This window comes from Lissotriton vulgaris, chromosome 1_2 (assembly GCF_964263255.1).
Source record: "Lissotriton vulgaris chromosome 1_2, aLisVul1.2, whole genome shotgun sequence".
NCBI lineage: Eukaryota > Metazoa > Chordata > Amphibia > Caudata > Salamandridae > Lissotriton > Lissotriton vulgaris.
In genome coordinates, this window is record NC_141686.1 from 73,985,030 (window position 1) to 74,006,459 (window position 21,430).

At 39.9% G+C, this 21,430-nt stretch overlaps 1 protein-coding gene across 1 annotated transcript in view; it reads right to left on the bottom strand.

The window, feature by feature from the left end:
* LOC147733934 (sodium- and chloride-dependent GABA transporter 2-like) overlaps nucleotides 1-21,430 on the bottom strand; it is a 1,073,416-nt gene that overhangs the window by 944,826 nt on the left and 107,160 nt on the right. The window lies entirely within an intron of this gene.

Below are 21,430 nucleotides of genomic sequence, written 5' to 3' on the forward strand. Positions count from 1 at the left end.
CGTTGGAAGTCTTTAATCACAGGGGAAAGGGAGTAGTCTACGCCATGATTAAACCTAAGTATTGCCCACTTTAAAATTTGTCTGGTGGACCTCTATCTAGGAAGCATGTGTACTCCTTTGCCATTGCAATGGAGTATACATACCGTTAAGATATAAATCAGACCCAAGATATACATTTCTGTACCCACACTAAAATGGCTAAACTATTCTTGCTGAAAGTGCTATAAAATCTTTCATCTTCTACATAATAGGTTTTAGAAATGGACTTCATGGTTAAGTGGGGTAAACAACCTGAATCCTGGTCAAAATGAACCACAAAAGTCACTATGCTTACCTGTATTTAACCCTCTGGTAGCATGGTATAAACCAATTTAGAGAACTATAGTAAAATGTAATAAATGGAATGACACCAGAATGAATGAAATCCAATTAGTAAAACCATAGTTATGAATTTTTAAAGTTTAAAGTGAAAAATAGTGCCTAAAAGATCAAGGCTCCAACCGTCAGTATCTGGTCATGCGAGATAAAAGAAAAGTTAAAAGGTAAGACTGATTGACTGGGATGAAGCACAGTTCAACTACAAGAGGTAGATCGGGCCCGGTCTAGGCTTACCTTAAAATGTAGAATGTTTGTATAAGAAAAGTTCCAGAGCAGTTAAAGTTTAACAGGGCAAGGCTTCTGGCCGTGTCCGACTAGGGGTCTTCATCATCGTCGGATAGCCACTGGATGGAGTTGTGGTGCAGATTTCTGCCTTTGGCCTTTGTCCCTTTTTCTAGAAGTTGAAAATCCTCAGCGGGACCAAGCTGACAAGGACTCCACGAGGGAGGGTAGCTTTTCTAAGAGGTCATGCTTAAAGGATTTGCTGCTGCTGAGAAGAATGTAGTGGAAGCTACCATGCATCCCGGCCGCACAGCGATGTACCTCATGCAGATCAGAAAGAAAGAGGTTCTCAGTCAAAAGTCACAGTTTTGAGATGTTTGGGCATTTATCACCACTTGTACTGGTCCAGGACTGGCGGTGCCGCAGGGACTCTGTTGGTAAAGCAGAACTGTTCATTGGGATGATAGGACATCAACATTTGGGGGATGAGTTACTCTACCTCGTCAGTATCTGTCTGCTCAAATCCTCGTTAGCTCACAGTACCTCCTCTGAACTCTTAACCTTCACAGAGCAGCAGGTGATTTTGGCAACCTAAAACAAGACTCTCTAGTACCCAATGGAACAGAACATCACCTTTCATTTCTCAGTCATGCATGGCCTTAGTAAAAAGTTTACAACGCATGTATTGAAATTATTGTAGTCTATTATGAAGCAGATGAGCTGCAATCACTGGATCTGCAGGCCAGGTCTTCCCTGGACAAGAAACAAGCATTCTGGGACTGGTTTCAAGTTTGGGGTTTCATCAAGTTTAGGCATTAAGCACCACTTGCATTGATCCAGGACTGGCAGTGTCACAGGGACTCTGTTGTTAAAGCAGTACTGTGCATTGGGATGACAGAATGTAGGGGTTGAGTTACTGGCCTTAGTAAACAAAAGAAAGACACAAAGAAAGTTTACAATGCATTTATTGAAACTATTGGATCACTTGATGTGCCAGGCCAGGTACTCCCTGGACCGGAAACAAGCATCCTGGGACTGGCTATGAGGTATCACCCCTCATCAGCCAGGCTAGCTTGAATTTAGTTGCACAGCGTGCAAAGGACCCACTTCTGGCCATATCCTTGCCCAGTTAGTGGGAACATAATAAACTCAACAGGATGAGCAGGGTCAAGATTGCCTTGCATATAGATGGGACCCAAGTAGGGTGGCAAAGTGAGCAGGAAATTATGCATTTAACTCAAATCTGTGACTGGGACTGGATGTTTGACAATGTTCAGCATTCTGTCCATTATCTTTTTGTGTTGCTATAGTGGGAAGGGTATGGCCAGACGTGGGTCCCTTGCTCACCATGCCACTGGACTCAATGTAGTGAGAATTAAACAAGGACCCCCTGGGTAGTAAGATATGCAGACTCCTAGGGCAGGGTAAGAACCAATATGAGAGAAATAACCTAGGCAGTCAGCAGCAATTAGTGAACAATTTGTCCAGACTGTACAGAGAGAGGAACAATGACTTGTGATTCTATATTAAAAATGTATTTAATTTGTATAGATAAAAATCATATAGTAACTACAACACGTTGAAACTATATGATACAGTAAAAATGACATAACACATGATAATTACCATAAATGCACAAAATATTTAAATCATAATTAGTACAATTAAAAACAGTTCACACATAAAATATAAAAAGGTGACAACAGAACTCGACGCGCGTTTCGGCTGAAAGAACGCCTTCCTCAGGAGTCATGGGATGCAAACTCTGAAAATACATTTTTGTAAGAAAGACATACATCAGTATTCTAGCGACCAATAAATATAGTTCCAGAAAATCTACATTCTATTTATAATGTTAAAAAACAGTATTAAAGGTATAACAGTTTTGTATTTCTTATTACTAAAGTCACAGTTTTACTCAAAACTGACAGTTCTGGACTTGTAAATTTGAACACTAAAGTCATATGATAGACTGATATTTTCTAAGAAATATTTTCTATGTGCTCAGGAAGGTAACATTCAGGATCTCTTGATGAAAAATGCCTGAATACTTTCTCCTAGTGATAATATAATATCTACAAGAATAGCAATAACGGATTATTCAAAACGTAAGTTAGCTGATATGGGTAATTCATAGAACAACTTACAGCAAAAGAATTTTGTTCTTGCTTAGTATTTCAGAAAGTGAATCTTCTCACAATTTCATAATCACAATGGGGCCACTTGATAAAGGCTAATTCCTGTTTGATTAAAAGAAACATCCAAATATATAAGGTAATGATAATTAGTGGATCACTTTTGGCACACATGGTTGTTAAGTGTACAAAACTCCTCAACTAAACAGATGATAGTTGCGGGATAGGAACTCATTTCTCTAAGTTAATAGACTCTGGTGGATGTTGACACAGAAAAACATATATGAAGATGGCTCCCTTCATTTTATATATTATAGTCGGTGTTCGAAGGGCAGTGCCTATCTAAAGTACTGTTAACATGATATAAACAAAGGTGCTATTTCTATTAAGTAAGCCATTTGAGAGATAGAAAGTAGATTGAATTCTTATTCATAGATTTATGAAGGCATACAACTATGTTTAGTATGTTCTATACTTATCAGAAAGCCAGGATGCGACAAGTCAACAAATCACTTGAAGGTGGCTCATAGTTAAAGGCTACTTGGGTTTAAGGAAAAATGATGGAAAAAATAAAAAAGGAGGGGCAAAGTAGATATTTAAATTACCTGATAAATAATGTAGTGATCCTGGTAGTGATCTTCTAAATGTAACGGATAGTAGGCTAGTTCAAACCGGGTTAATTAAAGCGGATAAGCATCTAGATGGACATCCTTTATGTTAATGTCAGATATTACATCACTTATTAATTGCTAAGAGTAAAAAATAATAATAAAAACGAATTAGCTAGAATACTTTCATTTAGTATTGAGTATGGCATCAGTATAATGCCAAACATGTTAAATATCACATTAGTGTTATAATAATCTGACGCTATTTAAATACCTTCAAATCCTAGGTTGATGTTTCAATCCAAGGAAAGTTAAGGAGAGGGGGCGCTTGAACTGCTATTAACCCCACAGCTCACACGTAAAGTGCAAAATACTTGCTAGCTTGGTACTGCAAAGGAAATAAAAATATGTATACAACGTAAAGATAAGGGATTACTAGTAACAGCTATAGTGATGAAGTTCTACCTACATGGAGATTACAAGAAGATATACCTTTGCAAGCGTAGCACAGCAACTCTAAGATAAAAAAGCCTCGATTTCGGCAGGATGTCGGAAAAGCCTCTTGACAAGGGGATATATGAGCGCTTCTTCACGAACTAAACAATAAAGGGAAAAACAAATCAACGGTTGCACATACTATCCATATATCATAACTAAAAACAGGTGGGCAAAGTTATTGGCCAGTCAAACGGAAGATATTCCTCTGCTACGTTGTACCTGATAAAAGGTTATCGTCACGCGTGCAGCAAGATGGTGCTGTTCCGTAGTCGGGAGCGCTCTGCTTCACCGATAAAAGAAAGAAGTCTACTAAATCGGGATTGTTTTTAAAGCCCTTGAAAGGGCGCCAAAATTCCGATCTAAGCATAGTCAGACGCAGCGATAACGGACTATAGTAGGACGTAGTGATAACGGACTAAAGTCTCTATTCATGATTAAGAGCAAAGACGGACTATGCAGTGTGGGCCAGTCCGTTTCGATATGGAAAGTAATACAAATAAATGTTTAATTTGATAGCTGTATTACAAAAAATGAAGGGAATAAGTCCATTTTCAAGACGTTTCCATCCATTGGTTTGCGTTTGTTTTCGCTCTTTCGAATTTGACAAGATATGAGGGCTTGATGTAACAATTAAAGTGGCATGTAACCTAGTCAAAGATGGCGCTCTAAAAGGAGCCTCAGGATAGACTCTCAGTATGGAACCTGAGAATAAGAAGTTGCGGTTCCGATCCAATATGTGTTTTATATACATATTTATGTAAATAGAGAAACCAGATTCAATAATAAGGTAATTAAGACAAACCGAAAAGGAATCGTAGGAAGCGCTTCGAGGATGTACTAAATAATCAAGGACATTTATAATTAATTATCTAATGTCTAATCCTTAACACACTGTTAACTTATATCTACAGCATGATGTTGAGAGCATCATCCTCTAGATATGTCGGATTTCGAAACTAAGGGGTATCAATTGTGCAATCATAGAAGTGTAATGCTACCCTGGCAATATGTTAAAGCAGTCATATAATAGCATTTTCCCAAGGGATCTCGGCATTTAAACCTCTCTGAAAGGTCCCTAAGGAAAAAATCCAGAAGACTTCCCTTTTCTTCCTTACTTTGTCGCCTCCTTTACTGTTTGGGAGCCTTATTTTTTCTAAAATGCGCCATTTAAAGTCATTGGAGCCATGTTTATTTTCTACAAAATGTTTAACAAGCGGAGCCACACTCTTATTCGTACGAATGGCTGACCTATGTTCTGTAAGTCTGGTCTGTATAGGTCTAGAGGTTTCTCCGACATAACCCAAATGACAAGGGCAGAGAATGAAGTATATGCAGTTGGCCGTTTTGCAGTTCCACATATCACTTGCACTACTTTTACAACCATTGTGCTCAAAAGATTCACCGGTTAAGATATTATTGCAAGATTTGCAGGATGAGCATTTAACAGTGCCCTTAACAGGGAAGTTGTCATCAATCGATCTTTGAACAAATTCAGAGCGCGCATTATTGACTGTAAATCGGGAGTGAACAATAAGATCTTTGAGGTTTTTGTTCCTTCTATGCGCGAACATAGGCTTATCAAGTTTACAGGTGGTAGGGTTCGAGTTCAATATGTGCCAGTTGGAATTTACAATATGTCGAACCGTATTGTCTAAAGTGGAGTGCTTAGTTATACAGACTAGTTGGTTATTGTCTGTCGGTACCTTTGATATAAGCAGGGAATCCCGGTCATAAAACCTTGCGCGTTTATAGGAGTCTCTGATAAGCCTGTGGGGGTATCCTCTGTCCAGGAATTTTTGTCGCATAATAGTTGCTTGGGTGTCAAAATCAGCTAAATTTGAACAGTTCCTTCTAACTCGAAGGAACTGTGAGAAGGGTATACTCTCTCGTTGGCATCTTGGATGGAAACTCTTAAAGTGAAGAAGAGTATTCCTCGCTGTAGGTTTAATAAAAAGATCAACGGCAAGTTTGTTATCTTGGTGTTTAATGATTATGTCTAGGAACTCTACTTGGGTACTGTTATACTGGGCCGTAAATTTGAGGTTCACATCTACCAAGTTAATCCACTCCAAGAATTCAATTAATGAATCCCTCCCATCGGTCCAGATAAAAAAGATGTCATCGATGTACCTGGACCAATGGGAGATGGACTCAAAGAAAGGTGCCACTTCATTGTATATGGCTTTTGATTCAAAGGATGCCATATAGATTTTCGCGACGGAGGGGGCTACAGAGGCCCCCATACTAACACCTTTAGTTTGACGATATAAGGTGTTACCAAATTCTATTATGTTCTCTGTTAGCACAATGTGGAGCAGTTTTAGTAGAAAATCCTTGGGACAATTGATGTCAAAAGTGTCTATAAACCAGCTTGTGGCTGTCATTGCTTCTTGTTGGGGTATATTACTATACAATGTTTCGATATCCATGGTTACTAGCAGATGTGAATTGGGATCGAAGGGCAGATTTTCTATTTTAGCTATCATTGAACCTGTATCCTTAATGTATGAGGTTATTTTAGGAATGTGGGGGCGTAAAAAAGAGTCTATGAATTTGGACAGGGGCTCAGTATTGGTGCCTATTGTAGACACAATGGGTCTATATGGGGGGTCCGTGGTGCTCTTATGAATCTTTGGTAGCCCATATATACATGCTGTTTTATATTGGTGGTGATTTAAAAAATCAAATTCCTTCTGACTGATATCGCCTGAATTAAGGGCTGAGGTCGTGAGATCGCGTATATTTTTGGATATTTGAACTAAAGGATTGGTTCTCAATGGTGAATAGGTAGTTGTATCAGATAGCATGGTTATTATTTTCTGTTCATATTTGTTGGTATCTATGAGGACAATACCGCCTCCTTTGTCACAACTTTTAATGACCAGGTTATTGTTTTGTCGAAGGTTTTTGAGGGACTCTGATTCTTCTCTACTTAAGTTGTAGATGGGTTTCGGTATATATCGCATTGCTCTTTCGAGTTGTTGAAGAACAACTAATTCGAAAGTTGCGACCTCAGGGCCTAGCTGCTCTAAGGAGGGATTGAAGGTGGAGGGTAAAGATAGTAGTCTTAATTCCTGAGCTATATTATTAGTATCTTCACTCTGTGAGAAAAATTTCTTTAGCCTAATCTTGCGAAAAAAAGAGATAACATCTTTCTGTAACTCAAAAATATTAACTTGAGAGTGGGGAACATAGGAAAGGCCTTTAGAAAGTAAGGACTCAGTGGAGTGGTCTATATTGGTTGAGGACAGGTTAAAAATAGGGATTACATCCCTTGTCCCCAGTATTGGCGATTCCGAGTCTCTCGTATGAATTGCGGTTCTTGAGGCTGATGCTGTTGGTGTTGGTGTGAATGCTGGTGTTGATGTTGTTGTTGATGATGGGCTTGTTGGAAGTGGCCCCTGGTTTGATTTTGAAAGTGGACTCGCGGTCTTCCCCGTCGTGGGCCTCTGTTGGACAAAAAAGGTTGTTTCGGTCTAGGGCCATTATATTGGTTGTAATTATTTTCCCCATCATAATAGCTATTTGCACCTTCATTCTCAGAGTCCGAAGAGTCTGTGAAATTGTTAACTCTTTGTGGTGTTGTTCTGACCTCATCTACGTAATGATTTTGTTTATAAAAATCTTGTCTTGGGTATGGATAAGTACCTTCCAGTGTATAGAACCGTTTATCTTTGGTTAGTTTATCATTCTTACGCTTGTTGAGATATGCGCTAAACGATTCTAATTCTTTGTTAGCTTCTTCTATTTTCTTAATAGCATCTTCTATGTTGTTTGATCTAAGTTTGGCTTCTAAAGCATCAATTTCTTTTTTAATATCCACGGCTAGTTCTTTCGCTGTTTCAATGATAAGAATCATCAGATCCCTAGAGCATCTGTTGGCTATAAGACTCCATTTTTCTAGGAATGGCCTATGGTTGACAAAGAGGCCTGGGATATTCCGAACTTTGAGGCCCATTGGGATGATGCCATTTTTAAGATAAGCTAACATAAATTCCCCGTGGGCTTCCATACGGGTAAGTTTCTTTTTTAGCTCAATCAGTTTGCGACTATCTTCATTGGTTGTGATATTAGTTGACCCCCCATTACTGGTGGTCGCATTTGTGCCTACTAATGAGGCGAATACCTCATCTGAAAACCCAAAAGTTGGTAACTGGGCCATAATTGGTTGTATATAAATGATATAGAGGAGGTGGTTTGATGCACAACCAGCTAAGAAGGTGAGCACAGAAAATATTTGATGAAATTCGTTATGATACACAGAAGAGCAGCCCTACACAGACAAGCTGTGGGTAATCAGTGACAATTAAACAAGGACCCCCTGGGTAGTAAGATACGCAGACTCCTAGGGCAGGGTAAGAACCAATATGAGAGAAATAACCTAGGCAGTCAGCAGCAATTAGTGAACAATTTGTCCAGACTGTACAGAGAGAGGAACAATGACTTGTGATTCTATATTAAAAATGTATTTAATTTGTATAGATAAAAATCATATAGTAACTACAACACGTTGAAACTATATGATACAGTAAAAATGACATAACACATGATAATTACCATAAATGCACAAAATATTTAAATCATAATTAGTACAATTAAAAACAGTTCACACATAAAATATAAAAAGGTGACAACAGAACTCGACGCGCGTTTCGGCTGAAAGAACGCCTTCCTCAGGAGTCATTGGATGCAAACTCTGAAAATACATTTTTGTAAGAAAGACATACATCAGTATTCTAGCGACCAATAAATATAGTTCCAGAAAATCTACATTCTATTTATAATGTTAAAAAACAGTATTAAAGGTATAACAGTTTTGTATTTCTTATTACTAAAGTCACAGTTTTACTCAAAACTGACAGTTCTGGACTTGTAAATTTGAACACTAAAGTCATATGATAGACTGATATTTTCTAAGAAATATTTTCTATGTGCTCAGGAAGGTAACATTCAGGATCTCTTGATGAAAAATGCCTGAATACTTTCTCCTAGTGATAATATAATATCTACAAGAATAGCAATAACGGATTATTCAAAACGTAAGTTAGCTGATATGGGTAATTCATAGAACAACTTACAGCAAAAGAATTTTGTTCTTGCTTAGTATTTCAGAAAGTGAATCTTCTCACAATTTCATAATCACAATGGGGCCACTTGATAAAGGCTAGATTCGCAAGATTAGGCTAAAGAAATTTTTCTCACAGAGTGAAGATACTAATAATATAGCTCAGGAATTAAGACCACTATCTTTACCCTCCACCTTCAATCCCTCCTTAGAGCAGCTAGGCCCTGAGGTCGCAACTTTCGAATTAGTTGTTCTTCAACAACTCGAAAGAGCAATGCGATATATACCGAAACCCATCTACAACTTAAGTAGAGAAGAATCAGAGTCCCTCAAAAACCTTCGACAAAACAATAACCTGGTCATTAAAAGTTGTGACAAAGGAGGCGGTATTGTCCTCATAGATACCAACAAATATGAACAGAAAATAATAACCATGCTATCTGATACAACTACCTATTCACCATTGAGAACCAATCCTTTAGTTCAAATATCCAAAAATATGCGCGATCTCACGACCTCAGCCCTTAATTCAGGCGATATCAGTCAGAAGGAATTTGATTTTTTAAATCACCACCAATATAAAACAGCATGTATATATGGGCTACCAAAGATTCATAAGAGCACCACGGACCCCCCATATAGACCCATTGTTTTTACAATAGGCACCAATACTGAGCCCCTGTCCAAATTCATAGACTCTTTTTTACGCCCCCACATTCCTAAAATAACCTCATACATTAAGGATACAGGTTCAATGATAGCTAAAATAGAAAATCTGCCCTTCGATCCCAATTCACATCTGCTAGTAACCATGGATATCGAAACATTATATAGTAATATACCCCAACAAGAAGCAATGACAGCCACAAGCTGGTTTATAGACACTTTTGACATCAATTGTCCCAAGGATTTTCTACTAAAACTGCTCCACATTGTGCTAACAGAGAACATAATAGAATTTGGTAACACCTTATATCGTCAAACTAAAGGTGTTAGTATGGGGGCCTCTGTAGCCCCCTCCGTCGCGAACATCTATATGGCATCCTTTGAATCAAAAGCCATATACAATGAAGTGGCACCTTTCTTTGAGTCCATCTCCCATTGGTCCAGGTACATCGATGACATCTTTTTTATCTGGACCGATGGGAGGGATTCATTAATTGAATTCTTGGAGTGGATTAACTTGGTAGATGTGAACCTCAAATTTACGGCCCAGTATAACAGTACCCAAGTAGAGTTCCTAGACATAATCATTAAACACCAAGATAACAAACTTGCCGTTGATCTTTTTATTAAACCTACAGCGAGGAATACTCTTCTTCACTTTAAGAGTTTCCATCCAAGATGCCAACGAGAGAGTGTACCCTTCTCACAGTTCCTTCGAGTCAGAAGGAACTGTTCAAATTTAGCTGATTTTGACACCCAAGCAACTATTATGCGACAAAAATTCCTGGACAGAGGATACCCCCACAGGCTTATCAGAGACTCCTATAAACGCGCAAGGTTTTATGACCGGGATTCCCTGCTTATATCAAAGGTACCGACAGACAATAACCAACTAGTCTGTATAACTAAGCACTCCACTTTAGACAATACGGTTCGACATATTGTAAATTCCAACTGGCACATATTGAACTCGAACCCTACCACCTGTAAACTTGATAAGCCTATGTTCGCGCATAGAAGGAACAAAAACCTCAAAGATCTTATTGTTCACTCCCGATTTACAGTCAATAATGCGCGCTCTGAATTTGTTCAAAGATCGATTGATGACAACTTCCCTGTTAAGGGCACTGTTAAATGCTCATCCTGCAAATCTTGCAATAATATCTTAACCGGTGAATCTTTTGAGCACAATGGTTGTAAAAGTAGTGCAAGTGATATGTGGAACTGCAAAACGGCCAACTGCATATACTTCATTCTCTGCCCTTGTCATTTGGGTTATGTCGGAGAAACCTCTAGACCTATACAGACCAGACTTACAGAACATAGGTCAGCCATTCGTACGAATAAGAGTGTGGCTCCGCTTGTTAAACATTTTGTAGAAAATAAACATGGCCCCAATGACTTTAAATGGCGCATTTTAGAAAAAATAAGGCTCCCAAACAGTAAAGGAGGCGACAAAGTAAGGAAGAAAAGGGAAGTCTTCTGGATTTTTTCCTTAGGGACCTTTCAGAGAGGTTTAAATGCCGAGATCCCTTGGGAAAATGCTATTATATGACTGCTTTAACATATTGCCAGGGTAGCATTACACTTCTATGATTGCACAATTGATACCCCTTAGTTTCGAAATCCGACATATCTAGAGGATGATGCTCTCAACATCATGCTGTAGATATAAGTTAACAGTGTGTTAAGGATTAGACATTAGATAATTAATTATAAATGTCCTTGATTATTTAGTACATCCTCGAAGCGCTTCCTACGATTCCTTTTCGGTTTGTCTTAATTACCTTATTATTGAATCTGGTTTCTCTATTTACATAAATATGTATATAAAACACATATTGGATCGGAACCGCAACTTCTTATTCTCAGGTTCCATACTGAGAGTCTATCCTGAGGCTCCTTTTAGAGCGCCATCTTTGACTAGGTTACATGCCACTTTAATTGTTACATCAAGCCCTCATATCTTGTCAAATTCGAAAGAGCGAAAACAAACGCAAACCAATGGATGGAAACGTCTTGAAAATGGACTTATTCCCTTCATTTTTTGTAATACAGCTATCAAATTAAACAGTTATTTGTATTACTTTCCATATCGAAACGGACTGGCCCACACTGCATAGTCCGTCTTTGCTCTTAATCATGAATAGAGACTTTAGTCCGTTATCACTACGTCCTACTATAGTCCGTTATCACTGCGTCTGACTATGCTTAGATCGGAATTTTGGCGCCCTTTCAAGGGCTTTAAAAACGATCCCGATTTAGTAGACTTCTTTCTTTTATCGGTGAAGCAGAGCGCTCCCGACTACGGAACAGCGCCATCTTGCTGCACGCGTGACGATAACCTTTTATCAGGTACAACGTAGCAGAGGAATATCTTCCGTTTGACTGGCCAATAACTTTGCCCACCTGTTTTTAGTTATGATATATGGATAGTATGTGCAACCGTTGATTTGTTTTTCCCTTTATTGTTTAGTTCGTGAAGAAGCGCTCATATATCCCCTTGTCAAGAGGCTTTTCCGACATCCTGCCGAAATCGAGGCTTTTTTATCTTAGAGTTGCTGTGCTACGCTTGCAAAGGTATATCTTCTTGTAATCTCCATGTAGGTAGAACTTCATCACTATAGCTGTTACTAGTAATCCCTTATCTTTACGTTGTATACATATTTTTATTTCCTTTGCAGTACCAAGCTAGCAAGTATTTTGCACTTTACGTGTGAGCTGTGGGGTTAATAGCAGTTCAAGCGCCCCCTCTCCTTAACTTTCCTTGCATTGAAACATCAACCTAGGATTTGAAGGTATTTAAATAGCGTCAGATTATTATAACACTAATGTGATATTTAACATGTTTGGCATTATACTGATGCCATACTCAATACTAAATGAAAGTATTCTAGCTAATTCGTTTTTATTATTATTTTTTACTCTTAGCAATTAATAAGTGATGTAATATCTGACATTAACATAAAGGATGTCCATCTAGATGCTTATCCGCTTTAATTAACCCGGTTTGAACTAGCCTACTATCCGTTACATTTAGAAGATCACTACCAGGATCACTACATTATTTATCAGGTAATTTAAATATCTACTTTGCCCCTCCTTTTTTATTTTTTCCATCATTTTTCCTTAAACCCAAGTAGCCTTTAACTATGAGGCACCTTCAAGTGATTTGTTGACTTGTCGCATCCTGGCTTTCTGATAAGTATAGAACATACTAAACATAGTTGTATGCCTTCATAAATCTATGAATAAGAATTCAATCTACTTTCTATCTCTCAAATGGCTTACTTAATAGAAATAGCACCTTTGTTTATATCATGTTAACAGTACTTTAGATAGGCACTGCCCTTCGAACACCGACTATAATATATAAAATGAAGGGAGCCATCTTCATATATGTTTTTCTGTGTCAACATCCACCAGAGTCTATTAACTTAGAGAAATGAGTTCCTATCCCGCAACTATCATCTGTTTAGTTGAGGAGTTTTGTACACTTAACAACCATGTGTGCCAAAAGTGATCCACTAATTATCATCACCTTAAATATTTGGATGTTTCTTTTAATCAAACAGGAATTAGCCTTTATCAAGTGGCCCCATTGTGATTATGAAATTGTGAGAAGATTCACTTTCTGAAATACTAAGCAAGAACAAAATTCTTTTGCTGTAAGTTGTTCTATGAATTACCCATATCAGCTAACTTACGTTTTGAATAATCCGTTATTGCTATTCTTGTAGATATTATATTATCACTAGGAGAAAGTATTCAGGCATTTTTCATCAAGAGATCCTGAATGTTACCTTCCTGAGCACATAGAAAATATTTCTTAGAAAATATCAGTCTATCATATGACTTTAGTGTTCAAATTTACAAGTCCAGAACTGTCAGTTTTGAGTAAAACTGTGACTTTAGTAATAAGAAATACAAAACTGTTATACCTTTAATACTGTTTTTTAACATTATAAATAGAATGTAGATTCTCTGGAACTATATTTATTGGTCGCTAGAATACTGATGTATGTCTTTCTTACAAAAATGTATTTTCAGAGTTGCATCCAATGACTCCTGAGGAAGGCGTTCTTTCAGCCGAAACGCGCGTCGAGTTCTGTTGTCACCTTTTTATATTTTATGTGTGAACTGTTTTTAATTGTACTAATTATGATTTAAATATTTTGTGCATTTATGGTAATTATCATGTGTTATGTCATTTTTACTGTATCATATAGTTTCAACGTGTTGTAGTTACTATATGATTTTTATCTATACAAATTAAATACATTTTTAATATAGAATCACAAGTCATTGTTCCTCTCTCTGTACAGTCTGGACAAATTGTTCACTAATTGCTGCTGACTGCCTAGGTTATTTCTCTCATACTGGACTCAATGTAGCCTGGCAGATGAGGAATGATACCTCAAAACCAGTTCCAGGTTGTTTGTTTTCCACTCCTGGGAGGACCTGGTCTGAAAGTTAAGCTGGAGCGTTCCCATGGGGAGCAGGGTGAAAAACGTATTTCATATAGCTGGGTCCAAACTGGGGTGTCATTGTGAGCAAAAAAAAACATGTTTAACCAAGATCTACGAATGGGGATGAATTTCTGACAATGTTCAGCATTCCGTTATCCATCACCCTTTTGTGTTGCTACAGTCACCTTAAGTGGGAAAGGTATGCCAGACCTGGATCCCATGCTCACTATGCCACTGGATTCAAGCTAGCATGGATGATACCTAAAAACCATTCCCAAGATACTTGTTTTCCGGTCAATGGAGAATCTGGTCTGGCTGTTTGGGCTGAACTGTTTCCCAGGGTGAGCAGGGTCTAGACTGATTTGCATATGGCTGGGTCTAAACTGGGGTGGCATGGTGAACAAAAAAGTATGGCTTCAACCCGGATCTGTGACTGGGGGTGAATGTTTGTTTATCAAAGTGTTGGGGTGCTGTATCTAACTCCGCAATGTGGTGGAGTTGAATTATTGCATGAATGTCATGTTTTCAATGTAATGCGTAGTTAATAAATCTCTGCAACCTCCTCTAGCTGAGCGGTGTTCATTGCCCACAGTTGGTGACCTTTGACCCTGTCACCAGGTAGGTCGCCCCCTCAGCCACCACACGGTCCCCCTGTGCCACTGCCCCGTTGCCTGCCATGCCCTCACATTAATCGTTGCTGTCCTACTTCTTCCACCTTGGACTGATTTTCCTTTTGCCACTGCTTTGCCTTTACGAACTGTGCCATCTACTGTTCTCCTTTTTTGCCCTATTTCTTTGCCACTTCGCCCCAGGGCCCTGTGCCCTCCCCCCTTGCCCCCACCTACTCCCCTCCCTCGCGCTTCCCGCTGCTGCCTCCCTGCAGCCCCGCCCCCCTGGTGCCCCATTTCCCGCCCCACTCCCGCCTCCCAGCTGCTCCTCCCTCCCATAACCCTTCTTTTGGAGGCTGCGCGGTGGTGAAGGGAGCGACCTTTAACCCTGTCACCAGGTAGGTCGCCCCCTCAGCCACCTTGGACTGATTTTCCTTTTGCCACTGCTCTGCCTTTCCTAACTTTGCCATCTACTGTTCTCTTTTTTCTCCCTATTTATTTGCCACTATGCCCCAGGGCCCTGTGCCCTTCCCCCTGCCCCCCACCTGCTCCCCACCTGCTCCCCTCCCTTGTGCTTCCCGCCGCTGCCTCCCTGCGACCCTGCCCCCCTGGTGCCCCATTTGCCACCCACTCCACCTCCCAGCTGCTCCTCCCTCTCATAACCCTTCTTATGGAGGCCGCGCAGCGGCCGCCCTGCTGGCACGCCGAAGGTGCGCCAAAGGGAAGCCCGTCTGCGCCCATCCGCGCCTGGACTGCGCCCAGCACCAGGACCCCTGGCCCCCACTGAAACCAAGAAACCCGACTGAGATACAACAACACCACCCTCCATGCACTCAACACAGGCTGACCAGCCGCCTGCTACCAAGCCACTCCGAGGCGCACCCACGGATCCATCTCCTGCCAAACCTGCAAATTCACCTGCGTCCGAACCTACATCCCACCACCCAGACCAGGCAACAACAACAACCACCTCAAGTGCATCCTACTCAACACCCGCTCCGTCCACAAGCATGCCGTTGAACTCTGGGACCTCCTCGATACAACAGTACCAGACGTCGCCTTCCTCACAGAAACCTGGATGAACGCCTCCTCTGCCCCTGACATCGCCATAGCCATCCCGGGCGGATACAAGATGACCCGAAAGGACCACGTCAAGCAAACCGGAGGAGGAATAGCCATCATCTACAGGAACACCATCGACATCACGACCAACTCCGAAGATGCCCTCACCTCCGCCAAACACCTACACTTCCAGATCCACACCGACCACAAGACCACACTCAGAGGAACCCTCGTCTACAGACTCCCAGGCCATCGTACACAATTCAGTGAAGCCATTGCCGACTTCTTCAGCCCGTAGGCCTTCGCCTCATCAGACTACATCCCCCTAGGGGACCTGAACTTCCACCTGGAGATCAACAATGACAACAACACCACCACCCTGCTCGACAACCTCATCAACTTCGGACTCAAGCAACTGGTGAACACCCCCACCCACTACGCCAGCTCGACCTCATCTTCTCGGCCAGCAGCCACGTTGCCTTCAGTCACTCCACCTGACTACACTGAACCAACCACAACTGCATCCACTTCACATTTAAGAAGACCACCACCGCCCGCAACAGATCCCCAGTAGATGCTGGAGCAAAGTCACCGCAGACCAGCAAACCACATCACTGAGCCAGAAGCCACCAATCACCACCACTGACACCAACAACGCAGCCCGCAACCTCACACAGTGGATAGCCAACTGCGCCGACGCCCTTGCTTCACTGAAAAACCCTCCAGGCAAACCCGGCAACAGGAAAACAACATGGTTCACTGAGGACATCAAAGAATTGAAGAAATCCTGCCGAACCCGCGAACAGATGACAGAAAACATGACAGCCGTCAAGACCGCCACCCGCAAACACCACCCGCTGATCCGCACCACCAAAAAGACATCGTTCAAAGAACGCCTGGACAACAACACACACAACAGCAAGGAACTCTTCAGCATTGTAAAAGAGCTCTCCAAGCCCAGCGCCAATAGAAACAACATCACAACGTCGCAAGACCTCTGCAACTCCCTCGCCACGTTCATCCACCGCAAGATCGCCGATATCTACAACAGCTTCGGTGCCCAGACTCCGCCCGAGCCACCGAACCAAAGCCCCCCACAACCGATGTTCTCCAGGAAAGTAGTTTCAACACAACTGATGAATGCAGTAAGTTCTCTCACAATCATAAGTAGTTGTGGGTAGCCAATTGTTACATTATTTATGGGGGTCATTAGGGTTTGCTCACGCCCAATTTCCAACAGCACTTTAAGTGTCCATACACTTGGTGGAAGCTTTTCTGAAACACTGATTTTTTCCCCTCATTGACTGTATTACAACACATTAAGCAGGTATACAACCTTTACAACAAAACTTTTACCACGCACTACCATTACAACGCAGTCATTACAACGCAAACCATTACAACGCATTGCGCTGGGGGGCGCTCTAGGATAGGGAATAAGTTTAATTTACTATCCAACACCTTCCCTAGTGTCCACGGGGACTGGAGTTGGAATAGTAAATTAAACTTTTCACTATCCAGCACCCCAAAGCGCTATGCGTTGTAAAGGCATGCGTTGTAAAAACTGCGTTGTAAAGGTATGTGTGGTAAAAGTATGCGTTGTAACGTCATACATCCCATAAAGCAACCTCAGTTAAAACTGCTATTTCCTTAATTAGCGCACTTCATGTAATACACTTGGTGCAAGCTTTATTACAAGCACTGCTGTTTCTTGTTTCTTTTTTATTTCCTTAACCGCTAGATAACATTTAAGGCATTTTTTCTTTTGATACTGTTTTCCTACTTCTGGGCGTTGAATGAGCACTCATAGGATGAATCTTTAGACATAGTAAATAGTTGTACATAGGAAGCTTGGTCAAATTGTTCAAGGTTTTCTCAGTTGTTTTTCATCTTTCCATAGTGCCCCTGAAGAAGGGATCTACCCGAAATGCATTGGGCTATTACAAAATATTTTTTTGTTGTGTAATCAACATCATGTACTTATGATTGATTTTTTTGTGCATTAACAGTAATGTTCATTTTGTACATCGATAATAACATTGTGCAGACTTTTTTTTACAGTATAAGAAAGGCCTAGCACCTTATCTAATTTTCATGTGATTTACGATAATGAAAATGAATACACAAGTTAAACTTTTCTGGTTGTAAAATTGAATTCTTTATTGATTTCTATTAGCGCTATCAACTCAATTTCATTTGAAACATTGTTATACTTTATATTCTGCTGTGCGTCTGGTAAACCAGTGGTTGCTCCACTAGCTGTTGTTCATTCAATCGGGCTGGCTGCCCTTCCACCGGATAGCACGCACACTCAGTCAAATAGTTGCAAGCATTGTATATTGCGTTTACTAGGGTGTGCACAGGTAAACTTCTTGTTTATCCACTCTGAGGATCTCATCTACCAATATTTCTAACTCAGTGTCTGTGGACTGTGGATTCTTCTTAGGGGGCATGGTGATGGGTGGTGGTGAGGAGTGATGTGGGTGGTTGGGTAAGTGGGTGCAAGTGAGGGTGGGTGGTTGGTTGTCTGTTTTGGTAGGTGTATGTGTGAGAGCTTTTGGAGGGGTGCTGATGGTGTATGGGTTATGTGATGGATGAGTTGTGTGTGTGTCTCTGGTTGGTGTCTCAAGTTGTTCTGTGCTGGCTGATCTGCTGTATTTGCAAAGGGTCATGGTAGTGTTTTTTTGCCTTTTTATAGGTGGAGTTGTGGGTGTGTCTTTGTGTTTTTTTTTTATTTTTTGACTTTGTCATTGCTTGACTGGTCGTTTTTTTGCGTTATTGCAATTATTTTTTGTGGGCATGTAGGAGACGTTCTTCTGGACAAGTCAGACGCTCATGTTGGCTTGTCTGGGCTACTCCATGCCTTTCATGCTGTTTGTGATCTGTGTTGCATGCGAGTCGATCGCGGTGGTCCTCTCACTTTAGGTAAGTTTTCGGGCCGTGCCGGTCGTGCGGCTTGGGCTCTGTGTGAATCGGTCGGGTTTCATGCATTTTGCATTGTACTGTGCGTGACGGACATCGTGGGTATGTATCGGTCGGGTTCATTACAGGTTTGTGTCGGTCGGTGCAGCTCATGTCAATTTTCCAGCCGGATAGCTGTTTTTTGTACGCCTCGGTCGCCCACGGCTTCGTACTGCATGGGTCGGACGCTACCTGTAGGTGTCGGTCGGACACCATTCCCGGTACGAGTCGGTCGGGCCAATTTCCGAACGGAATCGGAATCAACCCCTAAATGTTGAACAAAAACAAATATACGAGCAAGTGAGACAACAGATTGACCATGGATTACTTCATGTAAAGAAAGAGTGCTCATTCACGTCATTTCAACCTATCCGTATGTACGTGAGTAGAGAAGCTGGAACAGGAAAATGTTTTTTAATTAAAGTAATTACAAGCTATCTACAGAAAACTACTGAGTCACATTTGTCTTGTTTTGTCACTGCTCCAACTGGGTTGGCAGCACACAACATCAAAGGAATTACATTACATTGTTTACTAATGCTCCCTGTGGAGCATGAAAACAAATTGGAATACCACAAGCTATCTGAAGAAGCTTGTTGTGCAGTTTCAAGAGTCTTCAAGAAAATTAAACTTCTCATTATTGATGAGGTAAGCATGGTCTCAAACTTAATGCTTGCCGTTGTGCAGTTAAGAATGCAGCAAATTCTTAAAACTGAGTATGACGTGTTATTTGGAGGAAAACATGTCATAGTTTTTAGAGATCTACTGCAACTGACTCCTGTAAAAGGGCAAGCAGTATTTAAAACACTTGCGCATGAAGACACCAGAAAGTCTCCGGGTAGTGTTGAAAACGTGAACATCTGGTCATATTTTGAAAACAAAGAACTCCTTACAAATATGCGACAAGCAAATGATGTTGATTATGGAACTATTGTCCAAGATATAAGAATTGGACTACTGACTGAACATGGCAAACAAACTTTGCAGACTTGATTACTTTCCAATTTGTTTCCAAATGAAAACGTTGTTCCTGAGAAAATATACATGAAAATTGGAGAAAACAAATCTGTAATCTGCTTAATGCCAACACTGCGTGAGTGTTGTATATTCAACGAAGAACTTTTTTAAACTGGAAACTGAAGGAATAATAAAAATGGAAGCCATCGATAAAATAAGAGCCTGAAGGGATCACTATTATTTTGACACAAAAATTGAAGACAAAATTGGATTCTTTAGAAAAATCAATATTGAAAACTTCTCCTTTAGAAAAGAATCTATATGCATGTAGAAACTGCTGAGTCATTTTAAGGCGTAATTTGGAGGTAGAAAAACGTTTAGTTAATGGAGCAATGGGTTAAGTTTGGATTTTGTTAATTATCAGAATAAAGTTGGTATTGAGTTCTTAAGAATTAAATTTGATGAGATTGAAGAAGTTAAACAAATTGGTTGTTGTTCACTTAGTTTTTGCTTGTTAAAAATGTATATGTCCGTAGAAAACAGTTTCCAGTTTCTTTGGCATATGCAGTGACTATTCATAAATCTCAAGGTTTAAATGTGTTGACAGTGCTTTGGTGAAAGTTGGAAATAATGTATTTAAAGAGGGTATGGCATATGTTGCTTTGTCGCGCGTCAGAACATTATCTTGTTTGTTTTTGATTGATTTTGATGATACAAGGGTTACTGCAGATGCAAACTGTGTCAAAGAGTATAATAGGTTAAGAAGAACATATGTTCCCATTTAAGTGAATATCCTGTATTTGAAGAGGGTGTGGTTGGTCGAAAAAGAAGGTTTGAGAATATCTGTACTGAAGGTGTAGAGAAGTGAAAAAAACAAGATAATATTTTGATTGCGAGCAAAAAGAAAAAGGACACTGTTGAAGAGATTGTTGGTTATCAGTTGAAATTAGTTCTGGTGTCAACTGTTATGCTAATGTAGTGGTCAATGTTGTTTTTTTTCTTGAAGCTTTGCAACACCAAATTATGGAGAATCGAAAAAAAAATGTGTTGCTTCTTGCATTCTGTGTATGAAAATATTTTAACTGATACAAGTCAAATACAAACCATTTCCGATGTTCATAATCTTTTGGATGTATGTTCTGGTTCTACACAATTAACACAAAATATCCAACAAGATGCTCAGGAATTTCTAATGTATATGCTTACTGTATTGGAAAATGAAGGTGTAATCATAGAGAATATTTTTGGCCTTTGTTATAAATGGGAACATCAATGTGAAAATTGTATGTCTACATATACCACTAACATAGACACTGAAAAATTGATATATTTGACATTACTGGACAGTAAATCAGTGTCTTTCAATAAATTAGTTAAAGCTGCAAAATAAAACATGGAGTGTAGCCAATGCAAATCAGAAATGTTATCAACATTATTTTTACAAAGATATGGACAATATATAATTTTAATGATGAAACGTTGTACAGCTGACAGAAGAAAATTGGACACTTTAATAAAACATTTTGTAGCTATTCAACTATCAATATCAGGAAGGTATTTTGTAGCAGTAGCAATAATTTTCCACAATGGTCCTTCAACAACATCTGGACATTACACTGCCTTTCTAAAAAGTAAGAAAGGCTGGACTCTTTGTAATGATGCTGAGTTGGTTTTCAAACAACATTTGACTTTCGAATTACCAAATTCCTACCTAATATTTTTAAAGCTAAAGTTTTAGGAAGATAATTCAGCCTATGAAGAATTTATTATTATGATTTAACTGAATTACCATTAGACAATT